We start from the raw sequence: 24,574 nt of genomic DNA on the forward strand, positions 1-24,574 counted from the left end.
GGAAAAGGATAAGTGGTGTAATAAGCTATCTTGATGGGTTAATGTATTTATCAACAAATTGGCAACCATCCCGACAATTAGTCAACGTTTGGCCTACAAAGTGTTCAGCTAGAAGACCTGCAAGCGAAATACACACAAGTGAACATAATTCTAGCAGAGAATAGGAAAAGCTCTGGAAGAGGTAAAGAAGAAAGTAGGGATAATTTAAAAGGGAAAAGAAATAACATTTCTATTCCGTAAACCTACAGTTGTACAGAATATGGTTCAACGTTGACCTTCTATTTCTGCGATGATGAATCTTCGCAGGTATAAGCAAAACTGTTTTTTTTTATTATAGGGATAAGTAAAACTGTTTCTATTACATTTTGGTTCTCTCCCAAACTGGTTCATTTTTCACCGAAAGGGTTCTGATAGAAAACCGAAATCGGTTGTTGATCTAAACCCTAAACTGATTTTGATAGAAAACCAAAGAGCTTTCTAAAAACCGATAAAATAATTAGTTCCCATTTTCCTAAAAACAAAAAACAAAAAAAAAAACTTTTTTTTTTTTTTTTGCTCACCACTAGTTGATTCATATCATCGAGTTCATAGTTAATTTATTAGTTTCTATTTACATGCCATCAGTGCCACCGGATTCACAAGTGAAGTAGCTAATATTCACAACAAACTACTCTATCATTGTGCTGCATATTGACGCGTCAAATCTTCATTTCATGCAAGGTACTGTATATTCTGTCTGCATAGTCACTCAAATAAAAACTATATATTAAATGTGTTAATCAAAAAGCAAGAGATGGTTCTGTGCACTGGGTAATTAATGTCAAAACATAAACTTTAGATGAAGCATTAGGTATTGATCAGAGCGAGCCTTTACGTGTGAGAACTTTAGGTAATATCACGGAGTTATGAGGGGTGTATTAAAGTGATATCTAAACATGCTTTTGCTACTATTTCTAGAATACAGTAACATCTTTTTATAGGTTATAAAAACACCTTACCTTTTCTTAAATTGTTTATAATCATTCCATTTAATACCAAGCTTTCTCTTCTAACTCTAGTATGTAGATTATGGAAGCACAGTGATGACTCAATCGTAAATACCTTCATCGCATCAAATCTATTTTTTTCTCTTTTTTTCGGTTCAGAGCCTGTTCTTCTACCGCCACACAATGGTCGAAATAGCAAAAAGGCTGAACAAAAACCCCAAAAATGAACTTTATCACTGGAACGAACGTTTATAGCCTTTTAGTAGGGGAATATCCACTCTATATAGAACAGATCTGTTTTTCATCCTGGCATCATTCGTTTATAAATAAGACACCTGTCGAGAGTGGACAATTGGCTGTCCTTGTAAAAATGCTTTTCGTGTGTGGTAGTGTGACGGAACTGTTACTCTTAATTATGTTGATAGTTATGAAATGTTAAATATTGTTATTGTTGATGAGAACTATATCAATCCTTTAAGACCAATAGCGGACCTCTGAGACACTTCGTGTGCGCACTGAGGGCATTTTTACAACACGATATTTAAAGTCAATGTTTTGCTATATATTTGTAAACTTTTAAAATTTTTCTAGCAAGTCCGAGGTTTCATTTTCATTTTAATATTTGCTATGGTCTCTCAATTAATGATTTTGTTAGAATTTGCTGCTCCTGGCAAACGAAGCGAGCTTCAACAAGTCTGGGCGCTCCCTCAATGCTCACAGAAACTGACTGCTAGTCCCGTTGTCATGTCGTCTTGCCACCTAAACAAATATTCGCGCACATGGTAAATCGCTGGAGGATTTACTATACCCGTAGTTTCTCTTCCAATAGAGATTCTAAGTAAGGAACCTCAGAAGTCTCGAAACAGACTTCCGCGCGTATCGCGAGAAATGGTGCCGAAATGACTCAAGGAAAAATACAAACTTAGTCTTGCTACACATTTTTGTCATCGTCTGATCCTATAATATCTTCACTCAGATCCAGTATGTCCCAAATCATAACAATATGCCGAACAAAATGCTACAACTTTTAAATAGACATCGCCAATCTCATGTTTAGGCACCAGAGACTTTTGAAGACAAGATGGTATTTGTACACCTGATTTTGAAAATTTCAACTGTTTTCGCCACCTATTTAGGCACCTTGCGTCACTGACTATAAAGGATAAATTATTGCTCATATTGCAGCAGAACAATCGAAAATAGCCTAACGAGACTTCAAAAAATACCATATAGACAAAAACACGGTTTCAGTACACATGCAAATAGTTTCGCTTCGTTTTCTCGTCATTCCGAAAACTGTGTGCACCCGCAAGCTGTTTTTTCTACGATGATAAAAGGACAGTTGATAATGGAAGGCTTTGAATCTCGAATTGTAAAAATTCATTAGAAGTGTATTCTTGCATGTATGTATGTTACGACTATTGAAATGGAGTCGAGCAAAGCATGTGTCGTGTGACATGACTCTACACGAGTTCTCAAGAACTAACGTTGTGTAATACAGTATAAAGCAAAATAAAGAGTTTGGAGCCAATAAGGACTGGACAAAATGAAACCAATTGGATAAGTGTTGAAAGGCGAAAATGTATCCAAGAAATTTGATCCATATGTTCTTGCGTGCTTCAAATATGCTGCGGTTATATCTGTAGAAGTAGAGCGATGTAGGTCTCTAGTTATCATTACTGTGTTTTGTATCTGTTTATTCGTTGGTTTAAATGTTAACTTGTGTGTTGAAAACACTTCAGTCGATCTGTAAATGTTTACATGGACTAATATAAACACTTTGCGTGTATGATCCATGGGATGATAAATGGGGCAGTAAGCACGGAGATATGGTGAAATAATATTGCTAATGTGTAAAGTAATTCGATAATAGAGCACTAGTGAATTCTCGAATGCTCGTGAATATGATTATAATCTTCATTTTTTTGCGTCCTTATGTTGAACTCTGTAAATAATTTAGGTTATTTTCACTTGGGAAAATGTTTTTCGTGTGTTAATATCCTTGGGCGTGCTCCTGAACGCATAACTATCGAATCCACGACGAACTTGCATACAAGACATTAGCATTTTACTATCAAATAACTATGCTTTTATATTGTTGACACTTTTCCTTAAGAATGAATAAAATTCACTTCGTAAGGTCGGTCTGTAGCCTAAAGATGAGAACATTAATTATTTTATCACCTCAGGCTGCAAACAATGTCAATAATATTGCAAATTGTTACACTACAATTTTGTTCTAAGATATTCAAATAATAAAATAAATAAACAAATAGCTTTCATTTTAAATAAATCTTAAATTCTGTTACTTTTCTTATTTTTTGTGTAATTAGCAACGTCGTACACATTTGAAAAACATGCATTGTATCTTTCACTAAACAGTTTCCCTAGTGAGCAGCCAGTCATTTTTCCCTTTACAGGCGTATGAAGTACAAACATGGTGGTCATTGTTTCAAGCACACGAGTAGCAGACCGGAATTCAATCACAAATTGCGACTAGTTAGAATCATCGCATGAGCGAAATGAAGTGTTCTCTGTAATCAGCCAACCCTGAAGTTTTTTTTTTTTTTTTTTTTTTTTTTTTTTTTTTTTTTTTTTTACAGCAATAAAGAAAATTAGTGGAAATGTCCATTCCATAATATTAAAATATCCAATTCTTCATAAAGAAAACCTTCATGTGAGTATTTGTTTCAATTAGATGTAAGAAGTCTGGTACACAAACTTCTAATTGCAATTGATCGTAAACGTATTTCAGCCTTTCCTAAAATTCAGGTCCTATAGAGGTCGATTTCTAGTATTAAAATTTTTGATGCTTTATTCAGAAAAGCTTACTATGATTCACTTAAGTTGGAGCCACAATACTCCATATATAAACAAGTAATAAGAAATTAGGAAACACGTATTGCAGCGTTTCAGTCAATTTCGTTTCTACAAGGAAAAAAGAGAGACAATTTCTACAATTTAATCAAATTTCCTGTTTTATATTAATTTAAACCTTATTCTTCCCGTTTGAAGAATGGACAATTCTATTTGTTTTATTTTAAGCATTCATTTGTTTCAATAAACATCTTTAAATAAACACCTAACAGTCGAACTCGATGTAAGGGGAGGGATAGGAAGTCGCTTGGTGGGCCGAGCTCCCATTTGTACATCCCTGCCCTGAACTAAAGGTTTTTTGGATTATCGATAAGTGTCAAACTTTAAGTCTCGTTACTGGATAGATGTAGACAAATAGTTACATGAGGTCTACACGGGTCGTTATTGGTCCGTTTAAATCATTTTCCTATTCATTCAAATACCACGAGGTCTATAAGGGACTTAAACTATTTTTGATAGTCGAGTGCTCTTTTCCTGTAATCGACACGTCCATCTATGCTGTACAAATCATTTTATGGTCTTTCGTAGGACCTTTGGTAGCAAAGAATCTACTTATTTGGATAAAGTGCTATTGTCGAGAGAGACAAAGGGTACTGATTAGATGTTCATCTTGCACGACAGGATAAATTCTGGAGCTAATTTGTTTTGTTTTAGAGATGACAATAACTACTTAGTCATGAATACATTACTAATATGATGAAAATAAACATTTGAGATTTAAACTTGTATACACATGATGGATACTTGATATAGCCACTATGGATGTTAAAGATAGATTGTTGGTTAGTTCTTTTGAAGGTTAGAGTTCCATTCAGAAGCGAGACTGAATGAGACTCTCGCTCCTACCGGGAGCCGAACCTGGGTGCGCCATGTCAAGAGCAGACTGATAACACTGCAGTACAACGGCAGACAGAAGAAACAATGCATGCACATGCGTGCGTACCAAACTGTTTGAGTTGCTCTTTCATTTGATATAATATTTATAATTGTAAGTTAATTGTAATAGATACTACAAAGTTTCAAAACATTAATATTAATTTTGAAAAACGCTGCATTACTTCAAATTGAGTCATGCTATATTCATGTCTTATATACAGGGTGGTTCAGTAATGTTGGACAGCCCTGAATAAATCGGAAACCAGCAGAGATATTAGCAAGAGTGTGGTGGATCCATATACTTGTGGAAGGGGGACGTCTTTTGAGGTACTACACAATGTTACCAGGTCAACAGCGTTGCCAGCTCAGTACAAAGTTGTATGTTTTTAAATGGAACATATAGAAGTTTATGCCATCAAAAGAATTAGTACAGAATGTGAATACGAACAAGCGAAACCGCACCTGTCAGTGTTGCCAAATAAGGAAGTTATAAAGCTTCAAAGATTAAGAAATTAGAGTGTCCGTAGAGCAAAACTAGCAAAAAGGCAAGAAAAATAATACTACGGAATGAAAAGGAGGAACCAAAAGAGTAAACCAAAGAACGCACAGCATCCAGTGAGTAACATGGTTGCCACAGCAAAGGGGGGAAAAAATTGAAAATTTTGCAGTTGCCATAGAAGAAAAAGTGCCCATATGACATAATGCTGGAAACACCATAGAAAGTCCATGTAAGATTCAGGAATCCTAATAGCGTTTGTTCGAAAGCGATATCTCTAACCGTTCCCGAGATACAACAAAGGTATGCGGGGTTTGCAACACTGCATAATAATTCACTCGCCCTCCAAACTATTTTACGATTAGACTCGTGTAGTTCTTACATTTTGTTGAGCGGGTCATTTTCATTACTCGTTGCCGTAGTTTGGAGGGCGAGGGAATTATTATGCAGTGTTGCAAACCCCGCATACCTTTGTTGTATCTCGGGAACGGTTAGAGATATCGCTTTCGAACAAACGCTATTAGGATTCCTGAATCTTACATGGATTTTCTATGGTGTTTCCAGCATTATGTCATATGGGCACTTTTCCTTCTATGGCAACTGCAAAATTTTCAATTTTTTCCCCCCTTTGCTGTGGCAACCATGTTACTCACTGGATGCTGTGCGTTCTTTGGTTTACTCTTTTGGTTCCTCCTTTTCATTCCGTAGTATTATTTTTCTTGCCTTTTTGCTAGTTTTGCTCTACGGACACTCTAATTTCTTGATCTTTGAAGCTTTATAACTTCCTTATTTGGCAACACTGACAGGTGCGGTTTCGCTTGTTCGTATTCACATTCTGTACTAATTCTTTTGATGGCATAAACTTCTATATGTTCCATTTAAAAACATACAACTTTGTACTGAGCTGGCAACACTGTTGACCTGGTAACATTGTGTAGTACCTCAAAAGACGTCCCCCTTCCACAAGTATCTGGATCCACCACACTCTTGCTAATATCTATGCTGGTTTCTGATTTATTCAGGGCTGTCCAACATTACTGAACCACCCTGTATACATATACAAGACGTGCCATTATTATCAACTACTAACTTTCATCGTCATACACACGGCCGGCCCTAGGCAATTTGTCGCCCCGTGCAATGGCATAATTTGCCGCCTCCCCTTTCTCCAGAAAGAACAAATCTTAAAAGTCATGATTTTAAATATGCTACTCCAGCATGAACAACGAAGGGGAGGGTAAGTGTAGTCGCACTCAGAAAGGCTTAAATACTTACTAAAAATGCAATCCAGTTGTGTCTGTTTTTTTCTTTAAATATTAATCTATTATGTTAATGAAAGATAAAACAAACACATCTGCAGAAGAAAGATGGCAATCCTTTTTATAGAATTCAGTATCGGGCTTCAATCTCAATGCATCGGTTTCCAATTCCAGTGCAACTAGTTCTTTTATCTTTATTTCTTGATTTTTCTTCTACATCTGTTAACATTTAAAAAAAAAAAAAAAACTTGTTTCTATCTTCAATGATAAGGAACTTGTTTCTGACAAAAACAAGACTAGTTGTCATATCAAAACTGTGATAACTTACTACATGGAACAGATATTCGCTACTGTTTGAGAATTGAATTCTTGCATTTGAAAACAATCAAGCAATTTGTGCTCGGATTGATTCGACCATTTGCTTTAGCATTGTCCATGTGACCTTAAACTAATGCAACCTAAACATAATTTATGAATGTAGTATTCAAATAGGCCAGCTTAGTAAATGTAACTACCATCATCATGAAGTCTGTTTCCAACAAGTAAAATTTAATTTAAATAATATAACTAGAGACCGGATATTAGGCAAAATGCCTATTCTTCAATGCTAAAGATATGATAAAAAAAAAACGTTTTAAAGTTTATATCGGGGATTATAGTTTCGATTTAAGCCAACTTTATTTTGCCTATTTTGCCCCTCACTGCCTAAATAACTGCTTTAGTGCCTAATGTTGGTATTCTATGCATTTTCTTTGAAATAAGATTTAATTGGGAAATATATATAATTTATATACTGTAAATAACACAAACACATGGTACATTACAATCTCTCTCTCTCTCTCTCTCTCTCTCTCTCTATGTATGTATGTATATAAAATATGAAATACACATCAAGCTTCGTTTTTTACGTATAGAATGAAAGAAGACATTAACAAACAGGTATATTGTTATATTTTTTGAACACTGTTCAAGACGAATCTATTTTTTAAATTGTATCGAGTATTTATTTTCGTTATTTCGAGTTACATTTTAGAGTCTATTTTACTGCTTATTTTTTAAATTTTAAGTGCCTATTTGCCTGCCTATTTTCCAAGTTTTTAATGCCTAAACATCCGGTCTCTACTTATAACAGATTTTGCCGGACCCTCCAAACTTGCCGCTTCATGCAAATGCATGTGTTACAGATATGGTAGAGCCGGCTCTGCATATCATATATATCTAGTCGACAAATTATTTACATATGATATTTAGAAAAATACTATTAGGCAAATTAGTATTGGTTTTTACCTTTAGACAAGTTATTTGAATTTTATACTGTTCGTGACATTATTTCCTTACATATTAAAGGCCTGCTTTCACGAAAAAACAAAATTGCATTTCTACTTTTATTTCTTAGTTGATATTGATGAAAACTGCTGAAACCCGAATTGTTAATAGGTATGGTACTCATGTAAATTGCAAAATATTTGTAGCGTATCAGTATCTAACGTTTAATTTATGTTGCATTTTACGGTGATTACACCTACATAAAAATATTTCATACTTAAATAGACGTAAGATGCATTACAAATGACTATTTAAAAAAAAACGAAATTTAGAAAAAAAACGAGAGGCAATGTTTTTTTCTAAAAAAACGTACATTTCTGAAAAAATACGAACGGTTTGTTTTTCTATTTACAACACTAATTGAAACAATAAACTTTGTTCTTTAGATAATCATGGTGAAGCAAAAAGTAGCATGATTTTATTCCTTTCTTCTATTTCTCTTCCTCTGTCTATCTTTCTCTCTCTTCCTCTCAGAAACAATTGCACAAAAACAAATAGATAAAACACCTACACTATTCCACAAAGACTAATGTAAAGTAATATAGTGTTATTAAAATGCATATTTTCATCATACATAATGCGTGTTCAGAGAAAATAACATATGCAGTAACTCCGAGTTAACTATCTATGGTTGACCTAAAATATTCTGCTTCTACAAACAACAGATCGGAAGGAAAGGTTTGCAGAATAATTATAATGAAGGAGGATGTTGTCGGCCCCTCAAGAAGGCGGTTGACTCATCGTACTCGTATTATCTCTTCTCATCCGGCGGTGCTCGTTTTACAAACACACGCAAACACATACACATACATACACACGCTAAAGACAAAAAACTAAAAGTATTACTTGATGTGTTGTTTCTTTTAACGTTAACTTGATCTACGATGGAACTTTCGAGTTGCTGAACTTAGATAAAGGAAGAAAAGGTTCTATGATGTTTGATATACAAAAGAAAATGTTTGAAATTGAACTCGGACGGACGGATTGAAATTGGACTACTCTACAGTTTTTCTCTTTCTTCAAATGTACGATTTAAAAGTATTACTTAATTGTCTTAGCAAGTTATATTTTATCCACATTTCAATCTTTAAAAGACAGGAATGTTTACAAAGATACCTTGCTGTATTCTGTCAATGTTGCACTGAAAAGAAACTTTTGATTAAAATTCGCTTTAGAATTGAGATATTGAGCGAAAAATCGAATTATCTTCTTTAAATCAAGAGGTAATCTTAATCTCTACAATATTATTAAAAAAATATATTTTTTTAAATATTTTTTTTTATTTTTTTTTAAAAGAACAGTCTGTGCCCCTGCTGCATGCACAGCCAATGTTACCGAGCTGAGCCTTTCCATGGAATTGCTCTTCCACCAAAATAGCGATCATTATTCGTTACACTATTTATGGAATAAACTTACAATAAGCGAAACACATAAATAATTAACATAATGAAATTAAATAATCAACGAACTTAAAAAGTCCGTTAATGAATTCTCTATGTCTGTGTGTCTGTCTGTCTATTATTTGCGATTCTTTTTCAATTTTGAATCCTACATTCGATAGAGCATCAAAAACTATCATAGAAATTGATTAAATTTTTCGAGTCACTCTTACCGTTCCTGAGATATTGGCCAAAAGTGGCCGACTACCAGAGATTTAAGGAGCCATATCTCGGGAACCGTAAGCCATAGAGATATAATATTAGTGTTGATCAATATGCATGGTAAATATTGGTCAATATGTAAAGCATGGTAAATATTTTGGTACTAAATAGTAACCGGTAGCCACTGTCCAAATTGCCACTGGTTTGGCCAGTGGCCACCAATCAATGTCAGTTCCAAAATGTTTACCATCCTCTTAGGTATTGATTAACACCAATATCATCTCTCTATGACTTATCGTTTCCGTGATATTAGCCAAAAAGTGGCCAATTTCCAGATATTTAAGGAGCCATAACTCGGGAACCGTAAGTTGTAGAGAGGTGATGTCGATGTTGATCAATACCTAAGAGAATGTAAATATTTTGGTACCAAATGGCAACCAGTGGCCACAGTCTTATTGGACACTGGTTTGGCTAATGGCCAGTTGGTCAATGGCCACGCTCTACTGTAAATTCTACTGGAAATTTATTCTCGGTAATGGCTGACTGAATGTTTGCTATGGATTAAAACCCGTGAGACTTTTTTTTTAAATTAGGATTGAAACAAAACTTTTTGTTTATAGGGCTTAATGTCAGCGTATAAATCAGGCGGAAGCAGATTTTCTCTTTTTATTTTTAATTAAGGTCATTCATACGTTTAATTAAATCTGTATAAAGTGGTAACTTCCATAACCACTCATTGTTGAGTAACTTAACGAGAGGACGATTCTTTTCAGACAAGAAATTTTCGGCTGTTGTTTGGAGATCAAAAATCGCGTTAAAACTTTTCCATAGCTAAGACAGCGTACTGTATTATAACCAGTGGCGAAGGGTGATAGTTTCAAGAGGGCAGGCTCAATGTTCTACTACTACTTCTACTACTACTAGTACTACTACTACTGGTACTACTACTACTACTACTACTACTACAACTACAACAACAACAACAACAACAACTACTACTACTACTACTACTACTACTACTACTACTACTAATAATAATAATAATAATAATAATAATAATAATAATAAAATGAAACAGATTAGACATAAATATTTTATTACAGAAACACAAGAAAACAAATTCACATAAATTTAACGTAATCGTAGTTCATCGACAGCACTTATTCGATCCGAATCTCAATTTTCATATTGAAATTCACGTATGTGACTCATAGCTTATCTTAATTCGCCGTAATGCAGTTTGTTTTAATTGGGCGTGATCGGGTGGAGAAGGTGGATTATCATATTATTTGCGCTTTACAAGAAACATATGGGGCCTTATTCAGAGTCGTTCTGACGCGCGATTAGTGCTATACTAAAGAGCTCCTCTAACATATGTTTCCTGCAGTACTCAGGTCTTTAGTATGACGCAAATCATTCCTTAAAACTACTCTGCATAAGGCCCATGTTGTTTAGTCTATGACTGAAACAAACCCTGCTTGTAAAATTTCGTCGTTAATTATACTGTATTTCTTCAAAACACATGACAAGCATTCAATCACGTCATTTTGTGTGTCACTTAATTCCCCTTCAAAAGCAGAATCATACTTAAATATTGTTTTCATACGTTGCTCTTTATATGTCAACAACCCCAAATATTTTCGTACTAATGCATGCAGAACTCTCTTGCCCTCTGTTTGTTCTATTTTCAACACAGGCGTTCCTTAATAACACATGAACATTCATAAGACCACTGATATAGAAGATTCTTTAATAGGAATTATACTATATTCATATTCTCCACTTACTGACATTTTCTCTCATTCACTTTTGCGAATGTAAGAAAAAAAATGTCACTCACAATATCTCACAATATCTACTCAATTCCAATGAACCCAACGAGTCTGCTTTCGTACAGGCTTGGGCCAACGTAACGGAATAAAGAGACATTAGTTTGCGGTAATAGGCAGCTTTTGCGTTTCGTTAGAGTCCGCAAAATTAAGCAAAGTTGGTACGGAATGGGGCCCTACATTCTCTTGCTGTTTATTTGTTTGACATATCGAATCGAAATCGAAGGTCTCGAGAGAAACGCTTTATGTGGAAACAAAAGTCGATAAGCGCTGAGGCCGGTCTCTTTCGCAGGCTATTACCAACACGTTCTATCGTGGGATTTTCTGAGTAGCTTGACGGTAGTTCTACTGCTGCCTGAGACACTGCTCGGTGAGCCTCCTAGCAGTGGTGCTAACCACGATTCCTTTATCAAACAATATTTATTTTTCAACTTAGAAAACTATCATACATTCTGCACAAAGGAAATGGATTAATTATAAATTATAATTTCTGAAAGTAAAAGGGTAGGCCGGGCCTCAGGGCCTCTTACGACCCTTCGCCACTGATTATAACATATTAAGTAATTTCGTCCAATATCTTCAATAAACTAGCGGAAATGACGATGATTGAGCGCATGTGATCTGATGTAATTAACAGTTGACATGACTGGCTTTAAAACTTATAACATTTTCAAGCATTTTCGAACATAATTTTCAGCTATCCGTCGAATAAAAACAATAATAATATCTGAACAAGATCTGAAACATCTGTTTGACTCATCCAAGGCCAAAGAGAACCACCTAAGCGTAACTTTTTGACAGAAAATTAAGTTAGTAAAGGTTGTAACAAAAAGTTACGGTAAAATTTCAGGAGTCGATTCCTTATGGGTAGACAAGCAAAAAAGTTCATATGACCTTATGTCGGAAAATACATCGCTACAGAGTTACGGACATGATGCCACCTGGCGGTGTGAAATAGTCACATTCTGATCGCCTCTCAATGTGATTCAATTTAAAACTCAATAACTCAGCCTTTAATTACTTTAGGAAGATAATTTTGGTATCAGTGTGTTCCTGAAGGACGAATTTTTCGCCGATATGCATGTGAGGGGTACCACGGCGGACGGGGAGGGTAAAGTACACAGTTTTGCGTTTTTTGCATCAGAAATTTGGGGATGGCATTTCTTTCCCCTTGAGGGTACTCATCAAAATTGGTATGTGAAGCAATAAAATAGTCCACTATATGGCAATACCCTGTATATGTATTTGCTGCGTAGAAGTCTTATATGGACCCTCCCTGAAAATAAATATAATTTTCAAACTGACAAGGGAACACCTTATATTGATAGTAGCATTACCCAATCAAACAATGCGAAATAGATAGAGGAGGGAAGAAAAGTGAGAAATCCAAAGTTCTACGGGCCGACACACAGAAACGCAGGAGATACAGAGGAAAGAAGGATCTAGAATCATGTGAAGATACCAATGTAAAATATACTGACACAGTAATAACTTCAAAATGATTAAAGTAATCAAAATCACATTTACACAACAGTATAGTAGGCAAACATTGTACCCACAGATATGCTCAATAACATCATATGTAATGCAGTGTTGCCAACTGAGCACAAAATGAAGTTTTGTTAAATGGCACGGAAAACAAATTATAACATCTAGAAAATCTAATTATGAGTACAACCATACCTGTGAAGTGTTGATGTTCAGCGTTGCTAACGTTTGAAGATAGGCCTTTATAAATTCCTATATGAAACTTGGATGTAGAAGAGTACATACAGTACACGATCTGAGCTAGTTAAAACCAAAATATGAGACCACAAACAAGATTATAATCACTGAAGTACGAAATAAGAGATGAAGCACAGTGTCGAAGCTGGTTTTCCCAAGTGGAAAAGCAGAATGGTATCAAACACAACACAGAAAACTGAAACGATGCATGCTCTTGGATTGACAATCGATTAGCAAGCTCACCTTTCTGAAGCACGTAATATTATATCACCTCACACGTTATTGGTAGTCAGTTTTTCAGTGTTTCTGTTGATAAAGCGCTCCACAGTATGTTGGTCCCTATGAGGAGAGGGTTGCTTGAAAAGAATGACTTCACAGGTATGGTTTTACTCATAATTAGATTTTCTAGATGTTATAATTTGTGTTCCGTGTCATTTAACAAAACTTTATTTTGTGCTCAGTTGATAACACTGCAGTACATATGATATTACTGAGCATGTCTGTGGGTACAATGTTTGCCTACTATACTGTTGTGTAAATGTGATTTTGATTACTTTAATCATTTTTAAGCTCTTTCTATGTCAGTGTATCTTCTGCACTGCTATCCTCACATGATTCTAGATCCTTCTTTCTTCTGTATCTTCTGTGTTTGTGGGTGTCGTCCCGTAAAACTTTGGATTTCTTGCTTTTCTTCACTTCTCTATTGATTGCGCATTGTTTGATTGGGCAATGCTACTATCAATATAAGATGTTCCCTTGTGAGACTCATAGAAAAATTAGCCAACTTTGCCCTCCCCTTCCTCTCCCACCAAATAAGCCACAAGTATACATACAGGTGTTACCATATAGCGGACTACTTCATTGCGTCATATATCAATTTTTATGAGTATATCACCAAGGGGAAACAATGCTATTATTAAAATCCTGATGCAAAAAGCGAAAAAGCACGCACTATACCCCCCATCCGCCGTGGTACCCTCCACATACATCAAATGCATATCGGCTGAAAGCCTTGTCTTTCAGAAACACACTGATACAAAAATTATCTTCCTAACTTAGTTAAGGGCTGAGTTATTGAGGTTTGAGTTTAGTCACATTGATGGGCGACGAAAATGTGACTATTTTACACCGTCATCCGGCTCAATGGCCGTAACTCTGTAACGATGAATTTTACGGCATATGGTCATATGGAATTTTTTTTGCTTGTCTGCCCATAAGGAATCTATCCTTGAAATTTTACCGTACCTTTTTGTTACACCCTGTATATATTCTGCAATTTTATCTACTCTTCAAGTCACTGATATATTTTTTAAATAAATTAGCTTTCTCTAGACATATGTCCTCTGCTGCTGCAATCACGCAATCCTTGGTTAATTAACAGTTGGTAAATGTTTTTTCCATGTTTCACTATTGAATGAGCCACGCGGTAACTTGTGGCAGTTGCTACTTCTCGTTCGTTATTTTCTTAAACAACAATTGCTGAAATTTCAACCCGGTTTTCAAAGATACAGGTTTCTCTAACTGTAGGATTCCTGTAAATTTGGAGAAACACCTAGAATATTTAGTCTTATAATGACGTTTTATAAAATATTATATCCTTTGAGGACTGGTATTGTTTCATTGCAATTTACATGCATTGCCTTATTCTTATTACTTGTCTAAATCACAAAATATTGATATTCTCATTGCTCCTTAAATGTTTTTCACTCACTATCTTTCTATTCCATATTTATTCAAATCCACACAAAGGCACGTAACTTCAAATCAATATAATACTAATTAATACTATTACAAGCCGGCGCTCTGAATAAATAGAATGTTCTAGTTATTTATCTATTCACAATTAGACACACTGTATTTTTCTAACAAACCACAATCTCAGAGCACACTAGTTGCACTATATTTCACTTTCCAGATCGCACTTATCTTTTCGAACCCAAACCTTGAAACTGTCCAACAGTCGGTACTCTCTCGTATACGAGTATATACCACGCATTCTAGGTGTGTATCATAGAACATATTCCAAAACACTCGAAAGTACTCGAATCTTCCAAACAAGCGATCACGCATCAGAACTTTTCGAGAACACACTGTAGTTCTGCTACTCGCTACAAGATGGTGCTGTACTGTATAGTTCGACTAGCCAAGTATAATTGACGTTTTATGTAATTCTGCCGCTCCCCAAAAGATGGCGCTGGCGCTACAGTATGTTGGTATTAGCTAGATCTTGAGTCTTGAGATTTACTAGAGAAGTGAGTGTGGCTCTTAGAATAAAATGTTTGGAGACTTGTTATAGGCGATCAAATTCTGGATTTAGGCTGAATGGAATTATAGCAAGACAATTTTAATAATAGTAATAAAATGCTTATCAAACATTTCAAGTCCAATTTGTTAATTTCTCAAAACCACTAGTCAGTCCCAGAACTTGGATTGATTACGAATTATTGTTTTAAATCTAAAACCTATGTGATAACAACCAGCCATTTTGAAGCAAAAGTAATTTAAAGCATGGAATGAAATTTGCTACAGTATCCACCAATTCCTGCATCAATTTTTTGAATTATAATTCTCTTGCCTTATCGTCGTCTCCATTAGTCTAAAAAGCATTATCATGGGACGTTGAACTGAAAAAGTTTATTTCATTTCCATTTTTAAAATTAAAATATATACTTTAAAGGTTTCTACTACTGTAATAAGCTTTTGTCATTCTTTCTCTTTTACCTTTTCGACTACGATGGCAATAGTCCGTATGTTAAAAAAAAGAATGAACTGAGCGAACAAACCGTACATTAATTCGGAGTACGGATATCTCATAAGATATTTCGGTATACGTTTTCAAGAAAGTTACAGAAAATTCTTCCTGATAAGTCAATAATAATAATAATAATAATAATAATAATAATAATAATAATAATAATAATAATAATAATAATAATAATAATAATAATAATATAATAAATCTTATTCCGAGGACGTTGGACCGACCTTAAGAAGCATTTCATCCTGGTTCTTACTGCATTTGCTCTGTGTGGATCAATATTGAAATTGTTGTAAATTTAAAGCAGTTCTGGCTTAAGTATAGAAATGTGTGTGAAAATGGTATCTTATCTTGTAACACTGAATAGATTCCAGAAAAGCGTTAGCTGCTATTTGTCTAAGTTTTGTTTTATTGTGGTAAACGTTGAAACTGAAAATAAGACAAATTATACGATTTTCGACTTGAGTATAGGGTTAGCAGATGACACGGAATATATTTTTGAGGCGCTAAATTGATTGATGAAACCGTTTCTTGAAATCTCTTTCCGTTTTTCCCTGATACCTTGTCGACAGACCGACATAGCCACTCTGTTCAACGAACTTTAAAAAGTTAGTTACTGAATTCTTTATGTCTGTGTGTCTGTATGCCTGTCTATCATTTGCGATTTTTTTTTTATTTTACCCTCCATGCGATAGAGCATTAGAAACTATCTGAGAAAGTGATGGCATTTTTCGCATCATTCTTACCATTCCTAGGGCCACGGTGGCTCAGTGGTAGAACGTTCACCTCTGATGCATGGGATCCCTGGTTAGATCCCAGGTCGCGCCAAGTGAACTTAGTGGTGGACAAACACTGTGTGTGTGGGTTTCCTCGGGCTTCTCCCGTTTCCTCTCACTTTCTTCATTCCACCATTTCATTCATTTCACATCCTCACCGTCTCCTTTAGGCTAGCCGGCATAACAGTCGGACGTAAAACTAAAAGATTTCATTTCATTTCTTACCATTCCTGTAACAATTCCTGTAACGAATAAATTGGATTTAATCATTTGTAGTTGAAGTCGAAGTGTTGTAGTTTCAGTAGACAGTTGCATGGAAGCGGTTGCGTTAGATTGTTGTGCTGGTACGTAGCCTTGTCCATGTGCCGTGTGCTCCCCATAACACCTTATCACAATACCAAAATTCATACCAAAATGTTGAAACAAAGGCATGCGTGAAATAAGTTTCTCTGTATTTTCAATTTTTTTAATATGCCTTACCGAGAGGCAAAAAACAGCTTTCGCCTTAGGGATGGCAATACATTATACCCGCCCTGAAAATATAGGTGAATATATATATATAGAGAGAGAGTGTTAATGAACTATACCAACAAACTATAAGATGTGATTCTTCACGTCAAAATAAGAGAAAAATTCATATGGACCTGTGGGGAAAAGTGCATAATTTCAGAGCTAGGGCTGTCCAAAATCGCGAAAATGCCAAATTTCAAAAGGTCCTATTTCGAATTCCAGAAACTGTGGATGGTGGTCCTTATCAGAGTAAAAGAAGTCATATATACGCAATCCAAAAATGTATATTTCGTTAATGTTCAATGGGTGTACAGGGTATTCCATGCAGGCTGAAAGTCTCAGGTCGGGTGCAACAATCGTACATTGCGTGTATGGTAATAGAGGACGACACATACTAAGGCTAAACCAAATTGAAAATTATACTGGTGAAATGAGCAAATGTACTTACCTTCACAGCAGGTGCTCAAATGGCGTTCCCTGCTTTCGATGCAGACAAGGCATCGCCGTAATAAGTTTTGTCTCATCTTCTCGAAGATGCCTGGTTTAGTGCTAATGATACCACAGGTAGCGAGGATTTGTGCAAGAAGAGTTTCTTCGTTCTGTACAGGTGTGTCGTAGTCGAGAAATTTTACATAACTCCACAAGAAGAAATCAATTGGGTTGAGATCATGGGATCGTACCGGCCAAGAAATAGGGCCTCTCCTTCCGATCCACCTATGCGGGAAGAAAAAGTCAAGGCACTGGCGAGCAGCTACTCCAAAGTGTGCTAGAGCCCCGTCATGCTGAACCCACATACGTTGACGAACATCAGGAGGTACATCTTCTAATAATTCAGGTAGATTTTCTTGCACGATCAATGTGTACAAAGGTGCAGTTAACGGAGGGAGTAAGAAATATGGTCCTATAAACTTGTTACCGACGATGCCTGCCCATATATTTACCCCAAATCTCTGTTGATGTCCACGCACAATGGAACCATGGGTATTTTCGTCGGCCCACACATGACTATTCCGGCTATTGAACACACCCTCTCTCGTAAATCGGGATTCATCTGTGAAGAGTATCGGGGCATGGAAGTGCGGGTCGTGCAAACAGCGCTGCACTAGCCATTCACTAAACACCACACGGGGTACGAAGTCTGTAGGAAGCAGGTCTTGAACGTTCTGTGGATGATAGGGGTGTTGTTGTTGTTCACGGAGCACTCTATAAACAATACTGTGATCAACCCCCACTTCATGTGCTAATGCTCTAGTGCTTGTCAAATGTTGTTCTGCCACACGATCAAGAACCTCTTCTTCAAGGTATGAGGTCCTGGTTGTTTGTCTCCTTCCGCGGTTGTGACGTAATGGGCGCAAGTGTCCCATTTCCCGTAAACACCGAAATAGTGTCGAAAACATGGAGTACTTTGGATGTCGTTTGTCTGGATACCTGTTGTGATACAACCTTGTAGCTGCATGACTGTTTCAATTAGCTAGCAAATAAAAAATCGCCATATCTGCAAGTTCTTCAAACGTGAACTCCGTTTCTCTCCCGCACTTGTCCCGCTATCGACCAAGGGCACAGACAACTCACAGGTACAAACACTGAAAGACTACCCACGTAATAGAAACACGCCTTTTCAGTTTAGTGAACGAAACACTAACCTGCCAAACGATGATGTAAATGACCTCCGAATACAGCGGGCGTACGGCTACAGAGACTCTTGTTTCCTCCTTTGGTATGCAGCAAACAACGTAGGTAACGTATGATATTCAAGCAAAGATAGGTGTCGAATTATGCTTTTAACAAGATGAAACATGTTTTGTTGTGGGTTACTAAAAAGGCTTTCAAGAAAAGATTTATGCAAGATTGCGTGTGACCCATTGTGCTTGCCACAGCGTCACGAAAGAGGAATAAAACGCAACTTGAGGCTATTGAAAGTCAGGTATGCTGATATTTACAATAATTGGTGGAATACGGAACCAGCAGAAACCTGGATACACAGTAAATTGATGTCATCGAACACAAAACCTTTTATGATTTGGGATCGACTCCAGGACTCCTGCATTCAGATCTGAGTGTTTTACCACGCAAACACGATGCATCAAGGATGATATTAAAAGGTAATGTTTACATATCAACAATGTTCGAGCTGTGGGGTATAGGAAATCTAATAGTCGCCAAGTCTAGTAGATGATGATACTAATAACTCACCTCCATTTGTAGTATCGGTAGCTAATGCAACCTACTTCAATGCTAGTGCAGCCATGTCTTTTCCAAACAAATACCACTGTGTACATCCTATATTTATGTTGTTCGATCCTGATATTTTAAACGGTTCTACATACGAGGATTCCCACATCGGATATTTGCCTCCGGCACGAATAGTATGTACATTTCCTGTGAATATACCCTTCCGCCGCCACTGCTCCTCATTGATTTGTACAAGAATCGAATCTCTAGGTCCAATAATGCACTATTTTCTTTGACCCGACCTTTCTCCGACAATTCGTTCTCTAGTTCTTGCTCGTTTGTATTAGTCAATTGCAGTTTCTGGGGCTATAGCTCGGGATTACTGCATTTCCGAAATAGGGATGAGTCTCTCGAATTGCTTTCTGTGCCCATTTCCATCATCCCGGTACGTTTTACCCAATGTTTCCGATCCCAACCAATGTTGTCATATGAACCCTCTCCTTGCACCGCCACTGTTCCTCATCGATTTATACATGAATCGAATCTCCAGGACAAGTAATGAACTATTTCATTTGACTCGACCTTTCTCCGACTATTCATTCTCTCGTTCTCGCTCGATTGTAGGATTAGTCATTCGCAGTTTCGACGGGCTACAGGTCGGGATTATTGCAGTTCCGAAATAGGGATCCGTCTCTCGAATTGCTTTCTGTGTCCTTTTCCATCATCCCGGTACGTTTTACCCAATGTTTTCAATCCAACCAGTGCTGTTATATGAGCCCCCTTGCACTGCCACTGTTTCTCATTGATTTGTACATGAATCAAATCTCCAGGTCTAATAATTTACTATTTCCTTTTACCCAACCTCACTCCGACAATTCGTTTCCTAGTTCTATTCATTTTTATGGTATCTTGGTAAATTTTCGGCGGGCTATAGTTCAGAACTGACGCATTTTCGGATAACAATTTCTTATCTTAAATCGCTTCTTCTGTCATTCTCCATCACCCCTTGAAGTTTGACCCATCATAAAAGATACACCCAGATTTTTATTTATAAACTTACTTCCTGTATATTCGCTATAAAGAAGATATATTTCTGCTGGCGATTTGGTGATTTTTTAAGCACAATATAATTTTCGTACATCTTTAGATCAAATCAAAATACTTTCAATTTCTAACTCTAAAAATTCTCTGTTCTACTATGAATAGAATGTGGTACAGTGCAATTGGTGTGGCTCAGCGGTAGAGCTTTCACCTTTGAAGCATGGGATCCCTGATTCTATCCCAGTTCGGGTAAAGTAAACTTTATGGTTGACAAACACCGTGTTCTTGGATTTCCTAGGAGTTCTCCCGTTTCTTCTCCCTTTATTCATTTCACCATTGCATTCATTTCTCATCATCACCGTCTTCGTTAACCTAGCCGGAAAAATCGTGGGTCGTAAAACTGAAATATTTCATTTCATTTTCATTTTACATGTGATTTCTCTAACACAAACTAGATTGGAACTGTAAGGTCTAATTAAATAATTACGTTCATAAATACTTTCAGATGGAAATGATTGTGGAAGTATCAGATTTAACGCCCTTTTGCATTTTTGGATCAAAAGATATATTTCAGGCAAATATTTTCTTGTAGGCCTTATATCTCGAGAACTACAAAAAGTGTAGAAAAAACAAAACTATCATTTAACTCAGTATGATGTGCTTATTCCGTAAAAAAATACGAAAACTCGATTTAGGGGCCGTTCAAAAATTTTGTGGCCCCTGATTCACAAAATTCAATAAATTTTATTGAATCAAACATTTTCTTGTACGCCTCATATTTTGGGAACTACATATAGTGTAGCCAAATCAAAACTGTCACTTAAGTCAGTATGATGTGCTTATTACGTTAAAAATAAGAAAACTCGATTTAGGGGCCTTTCAAAAATTGTGTGACCCCTGATCCAAAAAAAAATCATTACATTTCATTCAATCAAACATTTTCTTGTACGCCTTTTATGTGGAGAACTACATACAGTGCAGCCAAACCAAAACTAATAATTTACTCAGCATGATGTGCGTATCCCATAAAAAATACGAAAACTCGATTTAGGAGTCGTTCCAAACTTTTGTGGCCTCTGATCTAAAAACTAATTCTTGGCCAATATCGCAATATTTTGATGCATTTTTTGATCATTCGTAAAATTCTTGGACAAGATCGCAATCTTTTGATCCATTTTTGGGTTCATTCCTAAAATTCTTGTTACATTATTAAACAGGAATACGTTAATTAATATATTCCTAAAAACGTTACCAAATTATAGGATAACATCGAAAGTTGATTCCATTTTATTATCAAAGTACTGCTTTTAAAGTTAAAGCCTGTAGTGCGTGTACACGAAAGCCAAAAGTGGTACAAGTAATTTTCAATTAATAATGGAGAAAGTAAATGATTTTTGAATGTCATCTACTTGAATATTGTCGTAATCACACAAAAGTATATTTCCATACTTCAACTTACCTTTATACAATTCATTAAGCAGGTAACTAAGGCAGAAATGAAAATGAAATATTTAAGGTTTGCGTTCCACGATTATGCCGGCTGGGTTAAAGAAGACGGTGACAATGAGAAATGAATGAAATGTGAGAATGAAGACAGGGGAAGGAAACAGAAGAAGAATGAGAAAACCTAAGCCCCATGATTGTCCACTACAAAGCTCACTTGCCGCGTGCTGAGATCGAACGAAGGACCCCATGCTCTACCACTGAACCAACGCGACCCTGGGGTAACTATAAACTATGAAAGTCGGATGTTAAAAGGGGATCACACTACTACTTAAGAGGAGCGGCCTTCAACCGTCTACGACGTGTCTCACAGTTTTTGAGCCACTTCGCTTTAAAATTTAATTTCTGACGTTTTCGACAGCTTATATCTTTGGAAGGTATCAATTTCTACCCAATGCGTACTATACGTTTTTGCTTCTTTCAAGATACCCTTACGTTGTGGCAATATTCTTTCTCAACACTATTTTAAAATTCGTTACATGAGCGGCTCTGGAAAATGTAATGGTATGTCACATTTTCTCTCTTTTGAGTGAACTGAAAAAAAAATCAACTTTTCTATGCAATTCCATTCAATAACACATACTAAACAAGAATCCCTTGCAATCTGCAATTACATTTACAAAATTAAACTACTTGCATACTGTTCTATGGTTCAGTCACAGCCCATTCCGCGTGTTAACTCAATTTAATCGGAAGAGGCACTTAGCATTATGCTCACCCGAGTCGCTCATGTATCCTTGTATAATTTTCTCTAGAAATAATTTGCTGTTCTCATCTTGATAAATACAATTTATTCGTTTATAATAAGATTATTAAATGTATTTGCTAACAAAATTAATAAAAAAATAAAAAAATAAAAAATGAAGGGAAAAACTTTATTGAAATGATTGGTGATTCTATGTTTCATTTCGCTAATCAGTATTAATTGTTTTTGTTGTAAAATTAACAAAGTTTGTTCAGTAAGTTATTGTATGAGTATTTTGGAAAATTTCCAATCACCATTATTTGTCTAATCAAGAAATTAACAAAAACAATCATTTCAATTTTAACTATTAAGCCTTGCTGATAACTTAAAAGTCCTATGTTGTATGATTTATTTATTTCTTTTAGAATCTAATATTTCTTAACAGATCAAAATGGCGCTACAAGTGTTCTTATAAAATGAAATACATTATTCGTCCCTTGGTAATGCTTATTATTGAGATTGAGTAAACAGTTAAACTCTCAAGAGGCGCGTGATTACGAAGCGGATGTATACAACACATTTATAATTGAAGAAGGATGGAAGTAATGATAGCACAAGAACTACTTCCAGATGCAAGTCAAAAGAGGTAGTGAAAAGTCTGTCGATCTGTATGCAAGAGAAATGATCCGATGCAGAAAATAGAGCGAACTGCTCCTGATTTGTCTAAAATTTCCCGCGCATCTCTTTAGTTAATGGTTGGAGGAATGAAGTCATATGACTATACAAGTGATGAGACTAAGGGAATATAAAACCTTGGTAGCTGAGGCGATAGCGCGCAGTTCTTTCATTGCTAGTGAACGTGTCAGTTGTTACGGAATTTTGCGTTTTTTTCTTTTTCTTTTTTTTTTCTTTTTTTTTTTACTGCGACGGAGTGGTGGTTTGGATTGCCGGTAACAAAGTACGAATCGGGTAAATGAATATGCCAATCTGTTGAAGCCTGGAATTCGAGTGTTTTTAAGTATTTTGTACTTTATTCTCTCACATCATCGTTCGAAATTGAAGAAGAAAAAAAACAGAGAAAACGCTTCAACGGGAAGATTTAAGTGAATTTGTGTTATTTTGTGTGGTATCGTGTGCAGATTCGATACTTGTTTTCGCTAATTACTAAAGAAAATAATAACTTTGTTGCAAAGCGAAATTAAATTGTATGAGCAAATTAGATGACAGACATTTTGTGAAATTGTGGACTAGTGGCAATTACGAAACTTAAAAATTGAACTTTTCCTCCGTTTTTTTTTCGGCGACATAGTTTTTGTTGGTGTTCTAAACAACGAAACACGAACCGTAAGTACATGATTTCCATTAATCTTTCAATGTAAAATATGTCTCTAAATAACTATTTATAATTATTAAAAAATTTCTTATATTGCGAAAGGAAAAGTTCAAAGCGATATATAAAGAACAGTGCCGTTGCAGGCAACAGTCGTTTTGATTCTGGTTTCTTTTTTCTTTTTTTTTCTCTTTTGTAGTCATGTAAAAGTTGTATTTTTCTTCCTTTCTTGTGATAATGTAAAAAAAAAAAAGTTTGATTCTAAAGTATGATTTCGATAATTTAGGATTTAGATTTCTGGGCTTTCGGCATCTAAGGCTATTTAACCTTTCACGATTTGAGGGATGACGTCCCTTGGCGAGCACACAATCCGGGGAAAGGGAAGGAAAAATGATGGGGGGAGGAAGGAAGCGGCCTGGGACCTAAAAGTTAGGTACCACCCTGGCATTTGCCTCCTGTGAAGGAGGAAAACCCAGGAATAACCTCGTTCAGGGTGGCTGTCCTGAAAAAGCGTTTTAACACTTTTCGATCGAATGCCTCCACCGGAAATCGAACCCGGGACCACTCGCACCGAAAGCGAGAGCGTTAGCGATTACGCTACTTTTTTTTTAAAAGTTTAACTGACTCACCGAACGTGTCTCAGTAACTTACTGAAACTACTTATTACTTAATTTTGCTTACTTTACTTGTTAACTTGACTTTTTTTCAATTACCTAGAACAACAGGGACACGAACACAGAAAGGCTCTCCCACCGGGAATCGAACCCGGCAGCCTGTGTACCAAAGGCACACGTGCTACCCACTAGACCAGCGGGGAGGGCATT

Source organism: Thermobia domestica, chromosome 6 (genome assembly GCF_964235325.1).
Source record: "Thermobia domestica chromosome 6, izTheDome1.hap1.1, whole genome shotgun sequence".
In the NCBI taxonomy this organism is placed as follows: Eukaryota; Metazoa; Arthropoda; class Insecta; order Zygentoma; family Lepismatidae; genus Thermobia; species Thermobia domestica.